Source organism: Panthera onca, chromosome B1 (genome assembly GCF_046562875.1).
Source record: "Panthera onca isolate mPanOnc1 chromosome B1, mPanOnc1 haplotype 2, whole genome shotgun sequence".
In the NCBI taxonomy this organism is placed as follows: Eukaryota; Metazoa; Chordata; class Mammalia; order Carnivora; family Felidae; genus Panthera; species Panthera onca.
In genome coordinates, this window is record NC_138342.1 from 59,455,123 (window position 1) to 59,473,187 (window position 18,065).

General features: G+C 39.8%; 1 non-coding gene across 1 annotated transcript; it reads left to right on the forward strand.

Moving 5' to 3' along the window:
- The first annotated feature begins 2,460 nt into the window (after window positions 1-2,460).
- On the forward strand, window positions 2,461-2,562 carry LOC132693410 (U6 spliceosomal RNA). The gene has a single exon (XR_009616796.1). It is a non-coding gene; the product is annotated as a U6 spliceosomal RNA (small nuclear RNA).
- Window positions 2,563-18,065: the final 15,503 nt, after the last annotated feature.

Genomic DNA, 18,065 nt, shown 5'->3' on the forward strand with positions numbered 1-18,065 from the left:
TGGGGATTTATTCAACAGACATGTACTGAATGCCTACAATGTGCCAGATGCTATTGTAGGTACTGGATACAGCCCTGGACAAAACATGCAAAATTGTCACCCTTGTTGAATTTGTATTCTAGTGTAGGTGGGGGGAGCAATGTAGCGAGTCAAGTAATAAACCAATGAAAAAGTGAAATATATAGGATATCAAATGGTTATAAGTATCAAAGAGAAAAATCAGGGAAGGTGTGATGGACTATCCGCTGAGGGTAGAGTAGGGGAGCCAAGGATGTTGAGGGGTTAGACTTGTAAATAGGATGGTCAAGGAAGCCTTCACTGAGAAGCAAAGATTCTAAGGGAGGAGAAGAAGGGAGTCGTATAGATACCTGAGAGAGGCTGTTCCAGCAGATGGAAGAGCTACTGCAAAAGTTTTGAGGCAGGGACCTGCCTGGCGGGATTAAAATAACAACAATCAGGGTGGCTGAAATAGATTGCATGGAAATCAAGAGGGCACGGGGTCAATGGAGGGGTCAAGGTTTCAGACTGCACAACTGGAATAATGGAGCTTTCAGTTACAGAAATGAAAAATCTTGGGAAGGACCATACCTGATTTTGAACTGGTTAAGTCTGAGATTTCCAGTGCTGCCCAAGTGAGATGTCAAGAAGTCAGTTGGGTAGTCAAGTCTGGAGTCAGCAGAGGGGACCAGGCTGGACATATAAATGTGGGAGTTGTCAAGTATTAAAAACATTTCAAGTTAACAGAAGTGGGTCTAAGTAGAGAAGAGAAGAGGTCCAAGTTCTGAGGCTTGAGGTCTGCCAATGTTTAGTGGTCTCAGAAGAGCCAGCGACAGAGTAAGAGAGGTAGAGAAAAGTTAGGAAAGTGTTTTGTCCTGGAAGCCAGGGGAAGAAAGGAAGCTGAGGAGGAAGAGGAGAGTTGCTAGGTCAAATGCCATAGGTAAGTTAGTACTTTCTTCATAGCATAATGGCATCAAGTTAAATAAAAACAGTATTTGTACAACACAGCATAATGCTCATCACAACACCTGGCACAAAGAACCTAGTCCATGCTTTATTTCATTAAAAAAAAATCTACTTGGACTTCCCAAAGTAAAATTTAATCCCATTCATAATTTCATGGAGATGTTTGATCTGCTAATAGAAAGCATGACTTTATATCTCCAAAGAGAGTGAAACTCTTAAAATGGGAGGAAATAAACTATTTCGTAGAGGTATTTCATGAAAAGTAATATAGATTCTCTTTTATCCATAAAATTTATACTTTAATAAATCATAAAACTGAGGTAGTAGATTTGATATACAGAATTTTGCTTCATAAATGAATTTTTTAGGATAATTTTTTAGCACAATTCATTTTATGTGTTAAAGAACAGCTAAAAGGAGGGAGAGATGAAAAGAAAATGGAATAAATAAGACAATCTTCATGCTTACTCTGCATAATACTCTGCCTGGTGCTTTATAAGTGCATCTTCTTCAATTGGCACATTCACCCTGCAGATTGAAAATGGCTCATCCCAAATAGTGGAAATGGAGTGCCCGAATGTCTCTGCAGTGGTGATACCTGCCAGACAAGGTGTGGGCTGTAAGGCTGGCCATACAAGTGTTTTCTCCAAATGCCAAGAACCATTTATACTAAGGGAGAAGCTGTATTATTTACACTGAAAAGTAAAATGACCGAAGGATGGAGATATGCATTTGTCCCCAGTGGTGTCTTTAGCCAACCAAAATTTTAGAATAATGTGAAGAAGTAAATGCAGAATCAGAATTTGCTATTTCTTCTGGCCTAAATCCTTCATTTCTTAGTTGAAGACAAGGAAGGCCAATGACTTTCTTCTGACAGGAAATGTTTTGAGAGTAATAGCAGATCTCTGCTTTGGGCTTGTGATGCCCATTCACAACACCTGTGAGCAGGTGAGCCCAGACTATCACAGAATGTACCCACCATGTGTCACCTGCAGACTGGATTTTCTGCGGAGTAGACTGTCAGAAATGGCCTTGAGGCCTTGCCTGTGGAGATGAATACAAAGATTGAACACAGATATTTTGAATAATCCTAGTAACTCATGGATTTAGTTTGCACAGGACACTGAGTTCTTCAAGGCCACCATTACTTAGTGGGGTTTTGTAAGCAGCTGTAAGATTGGATGCTTGTGTCCAATGGTGCTTACTATACTGCCTAGGACAGGAAGAGAGAGTGAACCCTGTTCTTGGGGCCTATACTGTATCACATGATAATTTAAGTACCTACTTTTTAACCCTCTATCCTTCTAAAATGTGGAGAGCGGAGAATATGTCTACAGTTGCCAAGATTGTAAGCCTCACCAACTGGTTTATGGTTAGTACACAATAAACATTTGCTGCATGAATGAGTTGTGCTTTATTTCACAGACCTGCCAACCCTCATGTCCATAATAGGCTATAGAGATGCCCACATACACTACTTTTAATGTCACCAATTTAGTGCTCACTTCGACAGCACATATATTAAAATTGGAATGATACAGAGAAGATTTGCATGGCCCCTGTGCAAGGATGACACATAAATTAACGTCACCAATTTAGACCAAGAGATAGAGAGATGTGAACAATTGCTCAGGAAAATGTAGAGCCACGTATTTTGAAATTCAGAATCTTCAAGTGAGGGAGATTGTTGAGCCCACTGAACTCCATGCTCTGTGAGAGCAGGAATTGTGTTTATCTCATTCACCGTTTCATCCAAGAGGCTTCATAGTACATGACCTATATTATTATTGTTAATGATTAAATTTTAAACTATCAAGTTATCACAAAAGGTACTTGATGAATAGCAATGATGAAAATGGACTGAATTGGTGTTAAATGCTAGAAGTAAAGGTACTCATGAGGGTCTTGTGATGTGTTCCACTGGATGAATCTCTCGTCATCATCTTTTTTGGTAACAAATAACTTCTTAGGGCTGAACACTCAGCAAACAACCAAGAAATATTATCCTAAGGTAGATTTTACTCAAAGAAAACAGATGTCAAAAAAATATCTTAAATTAATAGGAAACTGGCTGAGTCAATAGAACAGTTAATGTAAAAAATTGTGCTCAGAATCTGATTACCTAAAAAATTTGTATTTATTGTTACCTTGAACCTCTATGCCAAATGTTTTGAAAATGGTCTTGTGAAACTCTAGCTCTTTCGATAACATCTTGGAATGTTCAAATACCAAATCTTTGTTGAATTAAATGGTTTACATAGTGGTTGAGCAAAGGCTAAACTGTTTAGGTCTTTATATGAAATTAGTATTTTAATTTTCAATTATATCTGTATGGAAATATTCAAAATTAGAGCTGACAGTGGCCTCGCTGAGATGTAACAGGGTCCCTCAATGTTGAAGAAGCAGTGGTATCAATAAAGGTTTTCATCCCCAAGAACCATGTATGGGTATACTTTGTTATACCAGTGGTTTTCTTAGAGCTGTGATATCAGTTATGGGTAATAGTCCTGTAAGAACAGAAACAAATGATACACTTTATCATTCCTTTTTCACTCGTGAATCAGGTTATGTCTGCTATTCAATTCTGTAAAGATAAAACAAATTAGCTTATTAATCTCATAAAGGCAGAGATTCTTAATTGTTATCTGGAACTAAAGAAAGGTCAGTAAAGACCCTCTACTTGGCCAAAATGCCAAACTGAGCTACCCTTCAGGTTGGATGCATGTAGTTAAAGGAAGCATATTTATTATTCTGAGTGAATTTGCTTTTGGAACTTTACCACCTTGTAATATGAAGAGGACTAAACGGAGATAATGATGCAAAATAATTGTCACTGTGCCTGGTTCAAATAGACACTTGGAAATCTTATTTCTGGCCCCACACTCTCTTTTTCTTGCTTTACCTGTAGAGCCCTGAATCATGACTATTCAGCTACATTATGTCTGGGTATCAGGAGTGCTCAGCTCCCTGAAAGGAATGTCTTCAGATGTCTTCAGAAGATACCTAACTCTTACTCTTCTCTTCTTACTCTTCTTCTTCCTCTTACTCCTTCTTACTCTTCTTCCTTTACTCTTCTCCTTCTTCTTACTCTTCTTCTCTTACTCTTCTTCTTACTCTTCTTACTCTTCTTACTCTTACTCCTTCTCCCCATATCTCCTCTTCTTTCTTTACTCTAATTAGTTGAAAGTGGATTAGTTCCAACATGATAATAACTAGGTCACTAGGCAAAAAGTAACAGTGAAAGAAAGAAAGAAGAAAGAGAAGAGGGAGGGAGGGAAAGAGCAAAGGAAGGGAGGAGTAGGTGAGGGGGAGAAAGGAGGGAAGGAGGGAAGAAGGAAGGAAGGAAGGAAGGAAGGAAGGAAGGAAGGAAGGAAGGAAGGACCGACCCTATAATGTTATAGGCCATTGCTAACTTGTAATATTATAACTAAGATATCGAAGATGACCCTTTCCTTTTGCACTTTCTAGAACCCAGACCTAGATTAAGATGATCTTATTTCTATAATCAATATGCTTGTTCTAGGAATAGGAACAAGTAAGACATTTTGCTTCTCCAAAGTGATTCTTGGACAAAAAGTCTTCATAAGCCACCATCCCTAAAAGTAGTGTGGTCAGGTCCTGACTGAAAGTGTCAGGGTGACTTTGACCAGATGAGGCCGAGGCAACCTAATGACCCATTTCTGTCTCCTGTTAATAACCTCTCCTAAGTTCTTAGAAAGCTCTCTTTCCAAAAAAAGACTCTGTGTCAAACTTCCCATATTATCTTTAGGTTCCAGTTTGGGTTATTTTTCTGGATTTTGTTTTGGTTATCTATTGGTCTTTAGTGGCAACTCCAGGTTTTGATTTTGGTTTGAGATTTTTTTATCCTCTGGGTCCCAAATCTGACCCTCATTGTATTTCTGAACTTAGTGCTGTTAGGTCTTGGTTCCAGATATTTGTCTACTTGCTTTAGTTCCTGATTTCAGTTCTGACCTCTGCCTTTGGGAGGGAAATGTTTGTCTTTCAAATTTTCTTTATTACTCAAAATCCATTTAATTGTTTTCTTTTCCAAGAAGTCTTTCCCAATCCTCTCAATTAGAATAAACTTCTTTCTTCTTGGCTCCAGTTTTGTTTTGTTTTTTTGTTTTTTTGTTTTTTTTGTATCTCAAGCATTTCTCCACTTTCGCATTAAATGTGAAATTATCTTGAAAGCAAGGGTCTCCTTGCAAGTCCATGCTTATGCAATGCCCTAGCCAGAATAGCATTCTCAATTTACTGAATTTAGGTGTTGGCCATTCAACCATTGTCATGCCTTCTAGCGTCACAGTTCGAGTGCTGACTGTGGATGTCATCCAAAATAGAGCTGTAAGTCATAAGGCAAATGAGAACAGACACGCTGAACATCAGGATTTGCATGGTCAAGCCCCAAACTTTCATTTCCAAGGAAATGAAAAACTGTTCTATGACATCAGACAAAGGACAGGACTCAAGTTTGGAATGAATTTCTGAGAAGATTTGAGATCGAGGTACATGCAGTCATGTACCTTGGATACATGGATAGAATGCCCATGGATATGTTTTCTAGTTCCCATAAAACAAAGATGAAGGGATATCAGCTGAAGTTGAGATTAACTGTAGAGAAATCTAAAAGAACTACCACTTTTCACAGTGAGTAATGCACTTAAGTCATTCTTCTAATTTACCACTTCTTAAGTGGTCTATATAAATTCACAACCGGCCTTGCAGTATTCTTCAGTAAACCAGCTGTGGTATGGTAGAAAGAAAACTTGATTGGAATCAGGCAGTCTGATTTAGGATCTGGCTTTCCATTACCAGATATGTGAGCATAGTAAAGTCACTTAAATGCTCTAATTCTCATTTTCCCTCTGCAAAATGGGATTATGGTAGATCCTACTGGTGCCTATCCCTATCCCCTTTTTCTTTCAGGCCATACACCCTTCCCTCAGCTGGTAGAAGTGCTGGCTGATAATGACTCATAGCTGTCCCCTTGCCATAAGAAATGCCCTTGTCCGCGGTGGTTTATACACCACTCCCTTCCTCTGATAGTTCACAGCCAGTGAGTAGCTGGCATTGGTGATGAGGAGTAATAAGGTTAATCTCACAGAGTTGTTTGGATTAAATAAAATAGCATACATGAATATGCCTGGGATGATAAGTTAAGTATTAAAATTAAAAAAAGAAAAAAAGAAAAACTAGAACTAAGAAACTGTAGTCTTGTATGGTTAATTTGAAAGTTAGACTCATGATGTCAAGGAGTATAGTCATGACCTCTGACATTTTCTGGGTCAGAAGCCGGGGTGGAATGGTTGGCACATTTAAAAATGACAACATTTGTGTTCGCATACATGACACAATCTTTCTAAATCAGTAGAAGAAATGCAGCCTCATGGCAGTGCCAGTAACATGTGAGATAAAGAGGATGTTGCCCTCCGTGTCAGGCTGCCCTCCTTACCAACTTCCTAGCAAATTACATATATTCGTACTTTCAAATAAGTAGAATGTTTCACATAGCTCACTGCTACTCTTGACCCATTATGAGCAGATTTAAGATATAGTGTTATTCAGGTCTTCAAAAGAAGCAACTCAGTAATTCTTTCAGCAAATGATGGTGATAACAATTGTTCCATTTATTGAATGCCTATTGTGTGTGGATTACTCTTCATACACTCATCGCATTGGTCAATTTTTGGTTGTTATAATCACCCCAAATTTGCACACAAGGAACTAGAAATTCCTTTATTTAATGACTTCCTGAAGTTCACACCTTCAGAACAAGGGTTGGAAGCCAGGTTTATCTGACCATCCAGTGTGCTGATGGAAGCTGAATTAGGGCTGAAGCTGAATTAGGGCTGCGTGAAGAAAATCCATGTTTTCTGTTTTTATTTTATAATTGGACCCAGGCCTAACCAGAATGTGGAAGAAGAGTAAGTATCATGGTATAAATTGCTCTTAGCTCAAATATTTACAAAGAACCGCCAAGGGGATTACTAAAGGAGGGCTATTGTTTATTGGTGAATCATAAATGAGAAATTGAGTGGCGCAATTATTTCATAAAATCTGAGAATGGAGGCTAACGTGAGGGATTGTTCCTAATACCCACATATTTGACAGCTTGGAAAATGATATCCTCCCAACCCTGTGTGCAAGATTGCTCAAATTTTCAGTGTTGCTGAGGGTACGTGGCTCAAAAGTAGAAAGAAGATGTGGCTAGTGATGGGTTTGGCAGACTTGGTAGCTGCAAAGATAAACACGAGCCACCAAGAGTGGGGATCAGGTTAACCTGAGTTGAGGAAACTAGATAAGAATGTTATTGCTAAACAGACATATTTCAAGTCTCCCATGAAATGTTTTTGGCACTATCTCCCTTTTCAATGAATGTTTTCCAAAATTGGTCACTGTTTAGAGGATGTTGACCATTTGCTCCTTCAGGGATGCTGTGCAGACAAGATGGTGCCTGCTAATTGTGAAATCTATTCTGAAAATACATTTCAGAAGCACCAATGAATAACCCATGAAAATTCTCCCTGGAGTCGCATTCATTGTATTCTTAACAAATGCTCAAAATTCAAGACGCTGATAACGATTACCTATTAAGGTATATCTAATCTGGAAATTAATTTAGCTAAACTTTACTAGATGGAACATAATCTGCACCCCCCCCCCCCCGCATTCCTTTTACCTTTTTTTTTTTTTTTTTTAACATTTATTTTTGAGACAGAGAGAGACAGAGCATGAACGGGGAAGAGTCAGAGAGAGGGAGACACAGAATCTGAAACAGGCTCCAGGCTCTGAGCTGTCAGCACAGAGTCCGACGTGGGGCTGGAACTCACGGACCGCGAGATCATGACCTGAGCTGAAGTCGGCCGCTTAACCGACTGAGCCACCCAGGCGCCCCTCCTTTTACCTTTTAACTAATTTATTTTTCTAAGGCTGGTCAAATTATCCTAAGGCAAAGGGAAGAAAGGTCAAAATGGCATATCAATAAACTGAAGACTAGCTGGCATAACAGAGTAGGTGAAATAAGTAACAAATTTGGACTGAACATAGAAGTTACTGAAATCTTTCTTGGTAATGCTTGATTATCTTTTGGACCTGTATACTTAAGCCTGGTTTTATAATGGATCATATATGTTAATAATGCTATGATTTTAAAACAAGCGCACACACATATAAGAAATTTGAATTTTTTTCCTGAAATATACAACGTTTTGCATTTTTTTTTTTAAGGGAGAGAGATACACAAAAGCAAACCATATAATGGCCCGGTTATAACTATGCTTGGAGAAACCTCAACTTTTTGTAGGTGATCAGATTGAGGAACTTTAAAGGATATGACATCTACTTTTTCTGACACTTCCCTCAAATGAGACCAACACTTATTGAGGTTCCATGTGTAAATTAGTCACCAGGACAACCACAGAAAGGAATGATAAAGGTGAGTCTAATCCCTATTTTAGTCACACACTTTAGTCCCTATAAGGTCACAGAACAAGCAAGCAGCTGAGCAGGTGCTCTGAACCCAGTTCCCTGATATCTCCATTGGCTTAAACTACCTGGAAAGTGCTTTGAAGAAGAGAAATAAAAGCATTTAATCTGTTTAATTATCAGCATTAATACTGCAAGGTAGAGTCTATCATCTGATAGTTATCTGGATTCGTGAGCAGGCAACAAGATGATTTTAATAGTTAAGAGTTCTATAAATACTTTGTTATGAAAAAGTGACCCAAATCTCTCTGTGAAAAAAAAAAATTCAAAGGAAAATGATTCGTTTAGGTCAGCTCTAAGTGATGAAATCTCAAACCAGGTCAGGTTACTGGATAAGGTTTTGTTTCTTGTGTTTTTGTTTTTTAATATAATTTATTGTCAAACTGGCTGCCATACAACACCCACTGCTCATCCCAACAAGTGCCCTCCTGATGGGGGGTGGGGGAGAGGGGAAAGTGGGTGGATAAGGGTTTTTTAATAGAGGTCCTAACATATAGCTTAGTTCTAGCGTCATCAATAGTGTCGTCCCTTTTAAAGTTTAGAAGCTCTGTCCAACTTTGTAAGTAGAAACCTTTTGCCCACGAAAAATACAGCCAAATATTTCGAACTCCTTAAATTTTAGCTGCATTTTAGCCTCTGAATGCACAACAAAACATTCTCCCAAGTGGAAAATAGGAGATGAAATTTGTAACGTCGAGTTTGGGCTAGAAGACTTCCAAGGACACTCAGAGCTCTCCAATTCTAGGTATGACCTTGAATAGCCCGGCAGTTGCTCCCCCTCGCGTGCAACGGGATTGCACGCAACAAACTTATCCATTCTAACGGCGTCAACAAATAGGAGAACAAACTTTTAATATTAGTTATTACTTATTAGTGGTCTTTATATTCCAGAATCCACATACTAAAGAAGTGTAAACTAGCCTAGAAACAAAGAGATTTAGACAAGTCTTTCTCAAACCATCATTACATACTGAGAAAGTCGGACAGACAACGCAATATAATTATCTCAATCATTTATTTAGCATGAAAGTGTTTCCTATGGTGCAGATGAATGCTGTGATATCAGACATGCAGCAAGGCTGAACGAGATCTAGTCCTGGAAGAGTTTTGTAGCTCATGGGAGAACGTGAAGAAGGCAGACTCTGGAATTTGATATCAGAGCTTGAATCCTCCTCTGCCACTTAGTTCCTCCGGGACCTTGGACAAGCTGCATAACCTCTTCTGCCTCAGTGCCCTCATCTATACCCGAGGCTAATAATAACACGAACTTCTTGAGTTGACGTGTGAGTCAAATGGTCTGCTACGTGGAAACACCAAGGAGAGTTCCTGGCAAGAAGAAAATAGACTGTTCAATAGTCTCTGCTACAACTGCCTGAGACTCTCATTTAATAGATGAGGAAAGTGAGAGCCATTAGAATAAAGTGGTTTTCTTTTTATTATCAGAGAATAGAGTCTGGTCTGCCATAGACTTAGATCTACGTAATTAATCCCAATGGGTTCCACAGTGTGTAATGCCATCTGTTATTGACTGCTTATTTTGGACTTGGACTTTAAAATCATTCTTTTTCCTTTTTTTTTTTTTTTTTTAGTAAAAAAGTGAGTTCAGTCTGACTCATGTGATCCAAGGCAGGATTACTTCAAGTGTGGCCTTATAAGTCATTGGAATATGTCATCGTCTGTGTGGGTTAAGAGAACTGGGAATATTCTATGACAAAAATAATTTCTCTCCAACCGCTGACTGATGCCCGCAATTCCCTTTGGTCTAAGGATTTGTTCCCTGTTCGAATGCACAGTTTTCTCTTAGGGAGAACACTCTAGGTTTTATTAATCACTTATGTCCTATTGTAAAAGACAAATCCAAAGGGAGGTTTTCAAAAGGGGACGGGAGAAGAGAAAATGAGGGTCTTCAGCCCTAGAAGTGGAGCGCGAAGTGGTGTGGTTTGAGAACTCTGAGAGCGGGCTTCTCCACAATTTTGCTTGTAATCAGTTCTGCGCTGGAATATTCCTCAGGTAACATCTGTCCTGGAATTAATGAATCTCACTCTCTTTTCGGGGCAGTAAAGCCATGTGCGGGCCACAGTGGAAGAGGTAGATTTAAATGACATAGTCCCTGTCCCGATAGAGTGCCCCCCCTTAGTAGGAGACAGAATATAAATACACACTTCACTTGACTGCTGAGTACAGGGGAGCTGATAGGAGTGAGCAGGAGTCTGGAAATCACAGTGGACCAGCACTTCTGATCTTGCAACCAGAGTACCTTTAATGGCACAGGGGGGCATTTGGAGCCTAGGGGTTGGGGACCAGCAGTAGAAGCCTGATGGCCCACACAAAGGTAAAATTTGGGGCACCTGGGTGGCTCAGTTAGGTGAGCGTCCAACTCTTGATTTGGGCTCAGGTCATGATCCCTGAGTCGTGGGATTGAGCCCTGTGCTGGCCTCACGCTGAGCATGTAGCTTAAATTCTACATTAAGCATGTAGCTTAAAATTCTCTCTCTCTCTCTCTCTGCATCTCTCACCTGCTTGCGCACTCTCTCTCTTTCTCTCAAATAATAAAACAAACAAAAAACCCCCACAAAACAACAAGGTTAAAATTCCTTTGAAAGCATTTGTTTTAACGTATGCTTGAAATAACACACTTGAAATGGATCTCTGTTGTTGGCTATCTTAATTTTTTGCTGCTTAAGTGTCTATTAGTCATCTAGCGAGTTGTTAATCATTCATGAGGTAAAAACTGAATCGTCATTTTGAGTTCAGCTCCCCACACGTGTGCTCACGTACTAGGTATTAAGTAATTTGTGCCCGGGCGGTTACACTGTTAATGAAGACATAAAAGAAACAGATTTGGGTGGCCCCATAAAGATTGGGCAACAACTGCAAAATAATAATAATAATAAAATAGGGAAAATTGATAGTGCTGGAGCCAGATCACTCCTGTTGCCTGGCTTTGTCTTTTTAGGTACTAGGAAGGAAAGCTGAAATCTAAGCTTGCTTAAGGAAACTGAAATTCCAAAACTGGGGTCTTTGAAAATACGGAGTCAGCAGGAATTCTTTCATCAGCTACCACTATAGAAATTAGCAGCACTTTCTTAATAGAAATTGCCTATATACAATTATCAGCACTGTTTCAGAGACTGGCTTAACACCTGCACGTTTCACATGTGAAAATGAAACCAGAACATTTTAGGGAAGCAGCACTTGGGTTCCCGGCTTCTTGTGTTTAAGGGAAGTTGAATGGACAGTTTTCTGGTTTTTTTCCCCGAATTTGGTAGTTTTAGATTTAGACTCGACATGTCATCTGCATGAAAGCAGATATGGTTAGTAGAGTAGTAGGTGGAACTGAATTCGTCCCATGAAAACCTTCTCTTTGGTCACATTCAAAGGGGCTTTTATTCCCACAACACCGTATTTTCGATCACATGGAGTTCTGCCTTTCTTGCTCCTTACCCTTTATGAGAAATACAAATAATTTACGTATGGAAAACATCTTACCAAAATCTTAAGGCAAATATCATGTAGCTTTCTCTCTTTTTGTGACACCTACTAGCAAAGTTAATGACAGCCATTTATGTAATTGGTGATTTATCCACGGGAAAGTAGTGTTTTGTTGTTCTTATCTGTGAGGCACGTGTGATGGAAAATTCATTGTGGAAAGGGGATTTGAAGGGAGATTTCCAAAATCCTAGGGAAATTCCACATGTAGTCAAGGGGCTCATACCATGATTCCTGTGGCATGTCATCGAGTGGCATTGCACAGAAATATATATTGAGTCATGCCTCAGAAATCTATCATCGTGGAGCCTGCCGAGGAAGTGGACTGTGGATGGTCACAGTTACTGCTTGGCTGCTGAGCCTGGAATGGCTTCCGTATCAGGATCCCTACAATCTTAGGATTCTGTTCAGACCTTGTTATACAGAAGTCACCGTCTAAAAGGGAGAAACAAACACACAAAATTACTTATGATACAGTATATTAGGTTCTAGCGGCAGGTCTTAAGTTCTGCTCCCTAGAAAAACAGCATCAACCTCACTTTGGAACTTGTAGAAATGCAAATTCTCAGGCCCCCTAGACCTTCTGAAATAGAAACCCTGGGAGTTTCTGAGTGCTGTGTGATTTGTGTATCAACAAGCCTCATTATTATTATTTCCTGGAATTCCAGCTACTTATTACTTCTCCATAAATGAGATGATCCCAGACCTTTTTACCATCAACTATTGATGCCACTTCCCTCACTCCTAGATCTTTGGCCAACATACCCTGTTGCTCCATAGAGTTTTTTACAGCATTATTGTTATTGTTATTATTATTATTATTTTAGAACTGTGTGTATAATTCCTGTAGCAGGGAAATGGGCCCAGAGGTGGGGGGGAGAGAAAAAAGTTGCTGCCAAGGCAATCAAAGAATAGTCTTTTGCACAACTCTGTTCCAACACATTCAACTGATCTCAGCAACTACAGCAGTGAGGCATGCAAATTGTATCTTGGAGACCGGGGGGGGGGGGGGGGGGTAGACATTGAAGATTAAAGATTAAAACCAGGAAAAGGCATGGGCAGATTCGCATTTGGAAAGTTCCCCTGCAGAAATGAGTGGATGGTGGAGGGATGAAATTTGAGGTTAGACTATTTAGCAGATTTCTATGGTGACCAAGATCAGAGAAAGGAAGGTTCAGCCTAGTGTAGTGGGAGAGGCCTCCAATAGGGAGATGTTTAAAAGAGGTGACTTGGTAAAACTACATGTTATAATATACCACAAATGCTAAAACTCATAAGGTGTAGGTACAGACTGATAGTAAATGCTGACAAGAGAATGGAAGTTGAAACAAACAGACCATACAATGGTATGCACAGTAAAATACATATTTAAAAATATACACTTATAAACACAAATGCAACGTTGGAAGATGCATCTCAAAACCTTTATTTCTAAATGGACAGATTACAGATAATTTTTGTTTTCTTTTTTCTATTTTCTTTATTTTTTAAATGTTGTACACTGAATGTGAATCATATTTATAATCAGGGATTACAATTGTGGAGGAGGGAAGGAAGGGAAGGAGGGAGAGAGGGAGAGAGGAAAAAAGTGTCATATTTGAGGGCTGAATGGGATAATGTATTGGGAGTGAGAACGGTTTCATAAATAGAGGTAAATTATGATTCCTGCAGGAGTCTTCTAAACTTAACCTGTGTAAACGTTTCGTCCCTGGCATGGAGCTCTAATCTACTGTGAGGCGGTAGCGGATGGAAGGGGAGGAGCTAAGGGGGGAACGGGGTTGTGCCCTCCCAGGCTGTCCATTGGGTTAGCCAGAGCTACAAGTCACAAGAACGAGACGTGTACGCAGGGAAGTAGCCATCTTTGAGTCTTAACTTCTTGGATGGAGGCTGCCCTCCCAAAGCTGTGCTGAGGACTGCCTGCCCAGACCTTGACCTTGCCCCACTGATTCAGAGCATTTGCTGCTCTAGTTGCTGAGATCATTTGAATGTGTTGGAACAGAGTTGCGCTAAAGACTGTTCTTTGATTGCATTGGCAGCTACTTTTTTTCTCTCCCCCGCTTCTCTGGGCCCATTTCCCTGCTATAGGAATTATACACACAGTTCTAAAATAATAATAATGATGATGATGATGATGATGATGATGTAAAAACTATGGAGCAACAGGGTATGTTGGCCAAAGATCTAGGAGTGAGGGAAGTGGTGTAAAAGGTTCGGGATCATCTCATTTATGGAGAAGTAATACTTAGCTAAAATTCCAGGAAGTCATCATAGTAACAATAAAAATACAATCATTTTTCATTCTACTAGGCACTTTACAAACATTACTCACAACAACAACCCTGTCTGTTTGCTTTTAAAAATTTACAGACGAGACAGACTGAGGCCTCAGACAAAAGTGATTCCACTGTCAGAGTGTCCATGTGAACCAAGGTCATTTTTATTCAAAAGGCAGTGCTAACAGTTCAGAAGAGGGACCATGTTGATGGTGGCCCAACAGCGAGCATGTACTTGATATCACCAAACTATATACTTAAAAATGGTTAAGATGGCAGGGCGCCTGGGTGGCTCAGTTGGTTGAGCGTCCGACTTCGGCTCAGGTCATGATCTCACAGTTCGTGAGTTCGAGCCCCGCGTGGGGCTCTAGTGCTGACAGCTCAGAGCCTGGAGCCTGCCTCACATTCTGTGTCTCCCTCTCTCTCTGCTCCTTCCCTGCTCATGCTGTGTCTGTCTCTGTCTCAAAAATAAATAAACATTAAAAAAAATTTTTAAAAAAATGGTTAAGATGGCAAATTGTGTGCTATGTGTATTTCACAACTGTTTTTTTTTGAAAACTGTACTTTATCATACATTGCATTGATACATATTCCAAGGATATTTTGATGTAACCATTTTAACAATGGTGTGAAGGAAATGCCCGTTTTCTGGAGAGAAAAACAGGTGTCATAACACCCTCGCTCATTTCTTCCTTTCTCATCTCCTTTCTTCTTCTCTCACTCCTCCCCACCCAGAACAAATAGATGGACAGACTGCCCCCTTCCCCAACACACACATACACACAATTCACAGCCCCACACTCCCTGACCAGCCTCTCTTGCTGGGGCTGCACCTTAATCTTCATGGTGTTTCCGAAAACAGGTGATTCAGAACAAGCTTGTTTGACTCTAACACTGTTCATGGAAGAAGATATATCTGGGAAGCCAAATTTCCAAGAAGCTTTGGAAATTCTGATGAAGCTTTCATCAGCTTGTATATATACAAGGTAGATATAAAGGGTGACAAGCCCAGGGGTTTAAATGCAACAGCTCATGCACGCACACACATACACACACAGGAAACAAGCTGGTGAACCAATAACATTTCCGGAGAAGTGAGAAGTATGAAGAACAGAGGGCTACGTGCTTGCCTAAAATCCTGGCTGCATTTCCTGAAACTTTCCCAGCCCCACCTTTTGGCAGATCTCTTGTAGACAGGAGAGTGGTGTTGCTGCTTTCTGACCACAAGGCGGGGCTTGTGTTGGAACATACTGAACATCAAAAGATCCTTTGTGTTAGCCTTTACCACTAAGAAAACTTTCTGCGTTGCCATGTACATATGATTAAAGCTAACCGATGGTAGCTTACTACACATTACCTTACTGGGCTGCAGGATTCCAAAAGCACCCAGAATTAGTGCATGGCTTAAGACCTGCATCTGGAACACTCATTTATCATAGGAAAGATAAAATATCTTATTTTCTCAGAATTTTTTCCCCCCTGAAAAATGGCATATATGTGAAGGTGGGTAGAGCTTTGCTGTACTATAGGGTGTCTTCACAAAGCCCCTGAAAAGTCAAGGTGAGCTCGAGCCACTAGCCCTTTTGCTCTCTCTTTTGAATACTAGTATATTGAAGGTAGAGAGAGGGAGAAGAAGAGGAAGAAGAAAAAGGAGAAGAGTCAAAACAAGATTATGAGACTTCTTTAAACAAATCCACTGCATATGCTTAATAAACTACACTACTTTATTTTTATGTATAATTTTTTAAAGTTTATTTATGTATTTTTGAGAGACAGAGAGACAGAGACAGACAGAGAGAGAGGGACAGAGAGAATCCCACACAGGCTCTGCACCGTCAGCACAGAGCCCAATGTGGGGCTCGAACTCAGGCACAGAGAGATCATGACCTGAGCCGAAATCAAGAGTTGTTCAATTAACTGACTGAGCCACCCAGGGGTCCCCATAAATTACACTTTTAAGATTGAATAAGTATATTGCAATACATTCATGTTGTTAAAAAATATAAGCACTTGCTGAATAGGTGAAGGGGATGAAGAGTGCACTTACCATGATGAGCACTGAGTAATGTATAGAATTGTTGAATCACTTTCTTGTACACCTGAAACTAATATTGATTTTATTATAATGTATGTTAATTATACTGTAATTTAAAAGTAAAGCAAGGGGCGCCTGGGTGGCGCTGTCGGTTAAGCGTCCAACTTCAGCCAGGTCACGATCTCGCGGTCTGTGAGTTCGAGCCCTGCGTCAGGCTCTGGGCTGATGGCTCGGAGCCTGGAGCCTGCTTCCGATTCTGTGTATCCCTCTCTCTCTGCCCCTCCCCCGTTCATGCTCTGTCTCTCTCTGTCCCAAAAATAAATAAAAAAAGTTGAAAAAAAAATTTAAAAAAAATGTTTAAAAGTAAAGCAAAAGGGAAAAGAAAAACTAAGAATAAAAAATAAAAGTAAAAAAATTGAATTCCACACTGGGGTTGTGGCCTTTCTGCAGAGGGATAGAAGAACCAAACCTAAAAATACATACATATAATGGGAATGCAAGCTGGTGCAGCCACTCTGGAAAACAGTATGGAGGTTCCTCAAAAAACTAAAAATAGAACTACTCCACAACCCAGCAATTGCACTACTAAGCATTTATCCAAGGGATACAGGTGTGCTTTTTCGAAGGGACACATGCACCCCCATATTTATAGCAACACTATCAACAATAGCCCAAGTATGGAAAGAGCCCAAATGTCCATCGATGGATGAATGGATAAAGAACATGTGGTATATATATACAATGGAGTATTACTCGGCAATCAAAAAGAATGAAATCTTGCCATTTGCAACTATGTGGGTATTATGCTAAGTGAAATTAGTCAGAGAAAGACAAAAATCATGACTTCACTCATATGAGGACTTTAAGAGACAAAACAGATGAACATAAGGGAAGGGAAACAAAAGTCATATAAAAACAGGGAGGGGGACAAAACAGAAGAGACTCATAAATATGGGGAACAAACTGAGGGTTACTGGAGGGGTTGTGGGAGGGGGATGGGCTAAATGGGTAAGGAGCACTAAGGAATCTACTCCTGAAATCATTGTTGCACTATATGCTAACTAATTTGGATGTAAATTTTAAAAAATCAAAAATAAAATCAAAAATAAAAAAAAAAAACATACATATAAGCACTTTGCAGTACATTGAGGCTCTCTGTCCATGATAGGATTAAAAAGTTCAAGGTTGAATACTAAAGATATATCTCTGTGACTTAGGGTATGACCCTGTTCTGTGCTAACATCAAAGACGGGGTGTAAGAGTTTCTGTGAATGCAAGACCCTGGACAAATACATTCCTACCTCTCACCTGCACCCCTTTGATGAACTCTGTTTACAAACCACAAATGTTATTAAATAGATGTGATGGAGGTGGTGGCGGGACACATTTTGCTCTTCTAAACAACTTCCCACCCCTCAGAAGCTTTTCCTGATACTCTTATAACCCTTAATTTCTAAGCTTAAAATGATCTTTTGAAATACAGTGTTCAGGACTTAGGACACCGCGTTATAAACTCTCCGTGTCCCGCCTGGCCCTCATTCTGCAGAGGGGAAAGAGCCCAGGCTTCAGGGTTCAGAACTGAATTCAGATTTGAACACCATTTTTACTCGCTGAGCCTCAGCTTTCTCATTTATCTCAATGAGGATAATAGCACCAAACACCTAAATTTGTGGCAAAATTTAAATGAGTTAGCTTGTGTAAAGAGCCTAGTATATTCAAAGCTACAGACAGATCCAACACAATCTCTTCCAAAGTTCCAATGGCATTGTTCACAGAAATATAAAAAAAGATATATAAAATTCGTATGGAACCACCAAAGA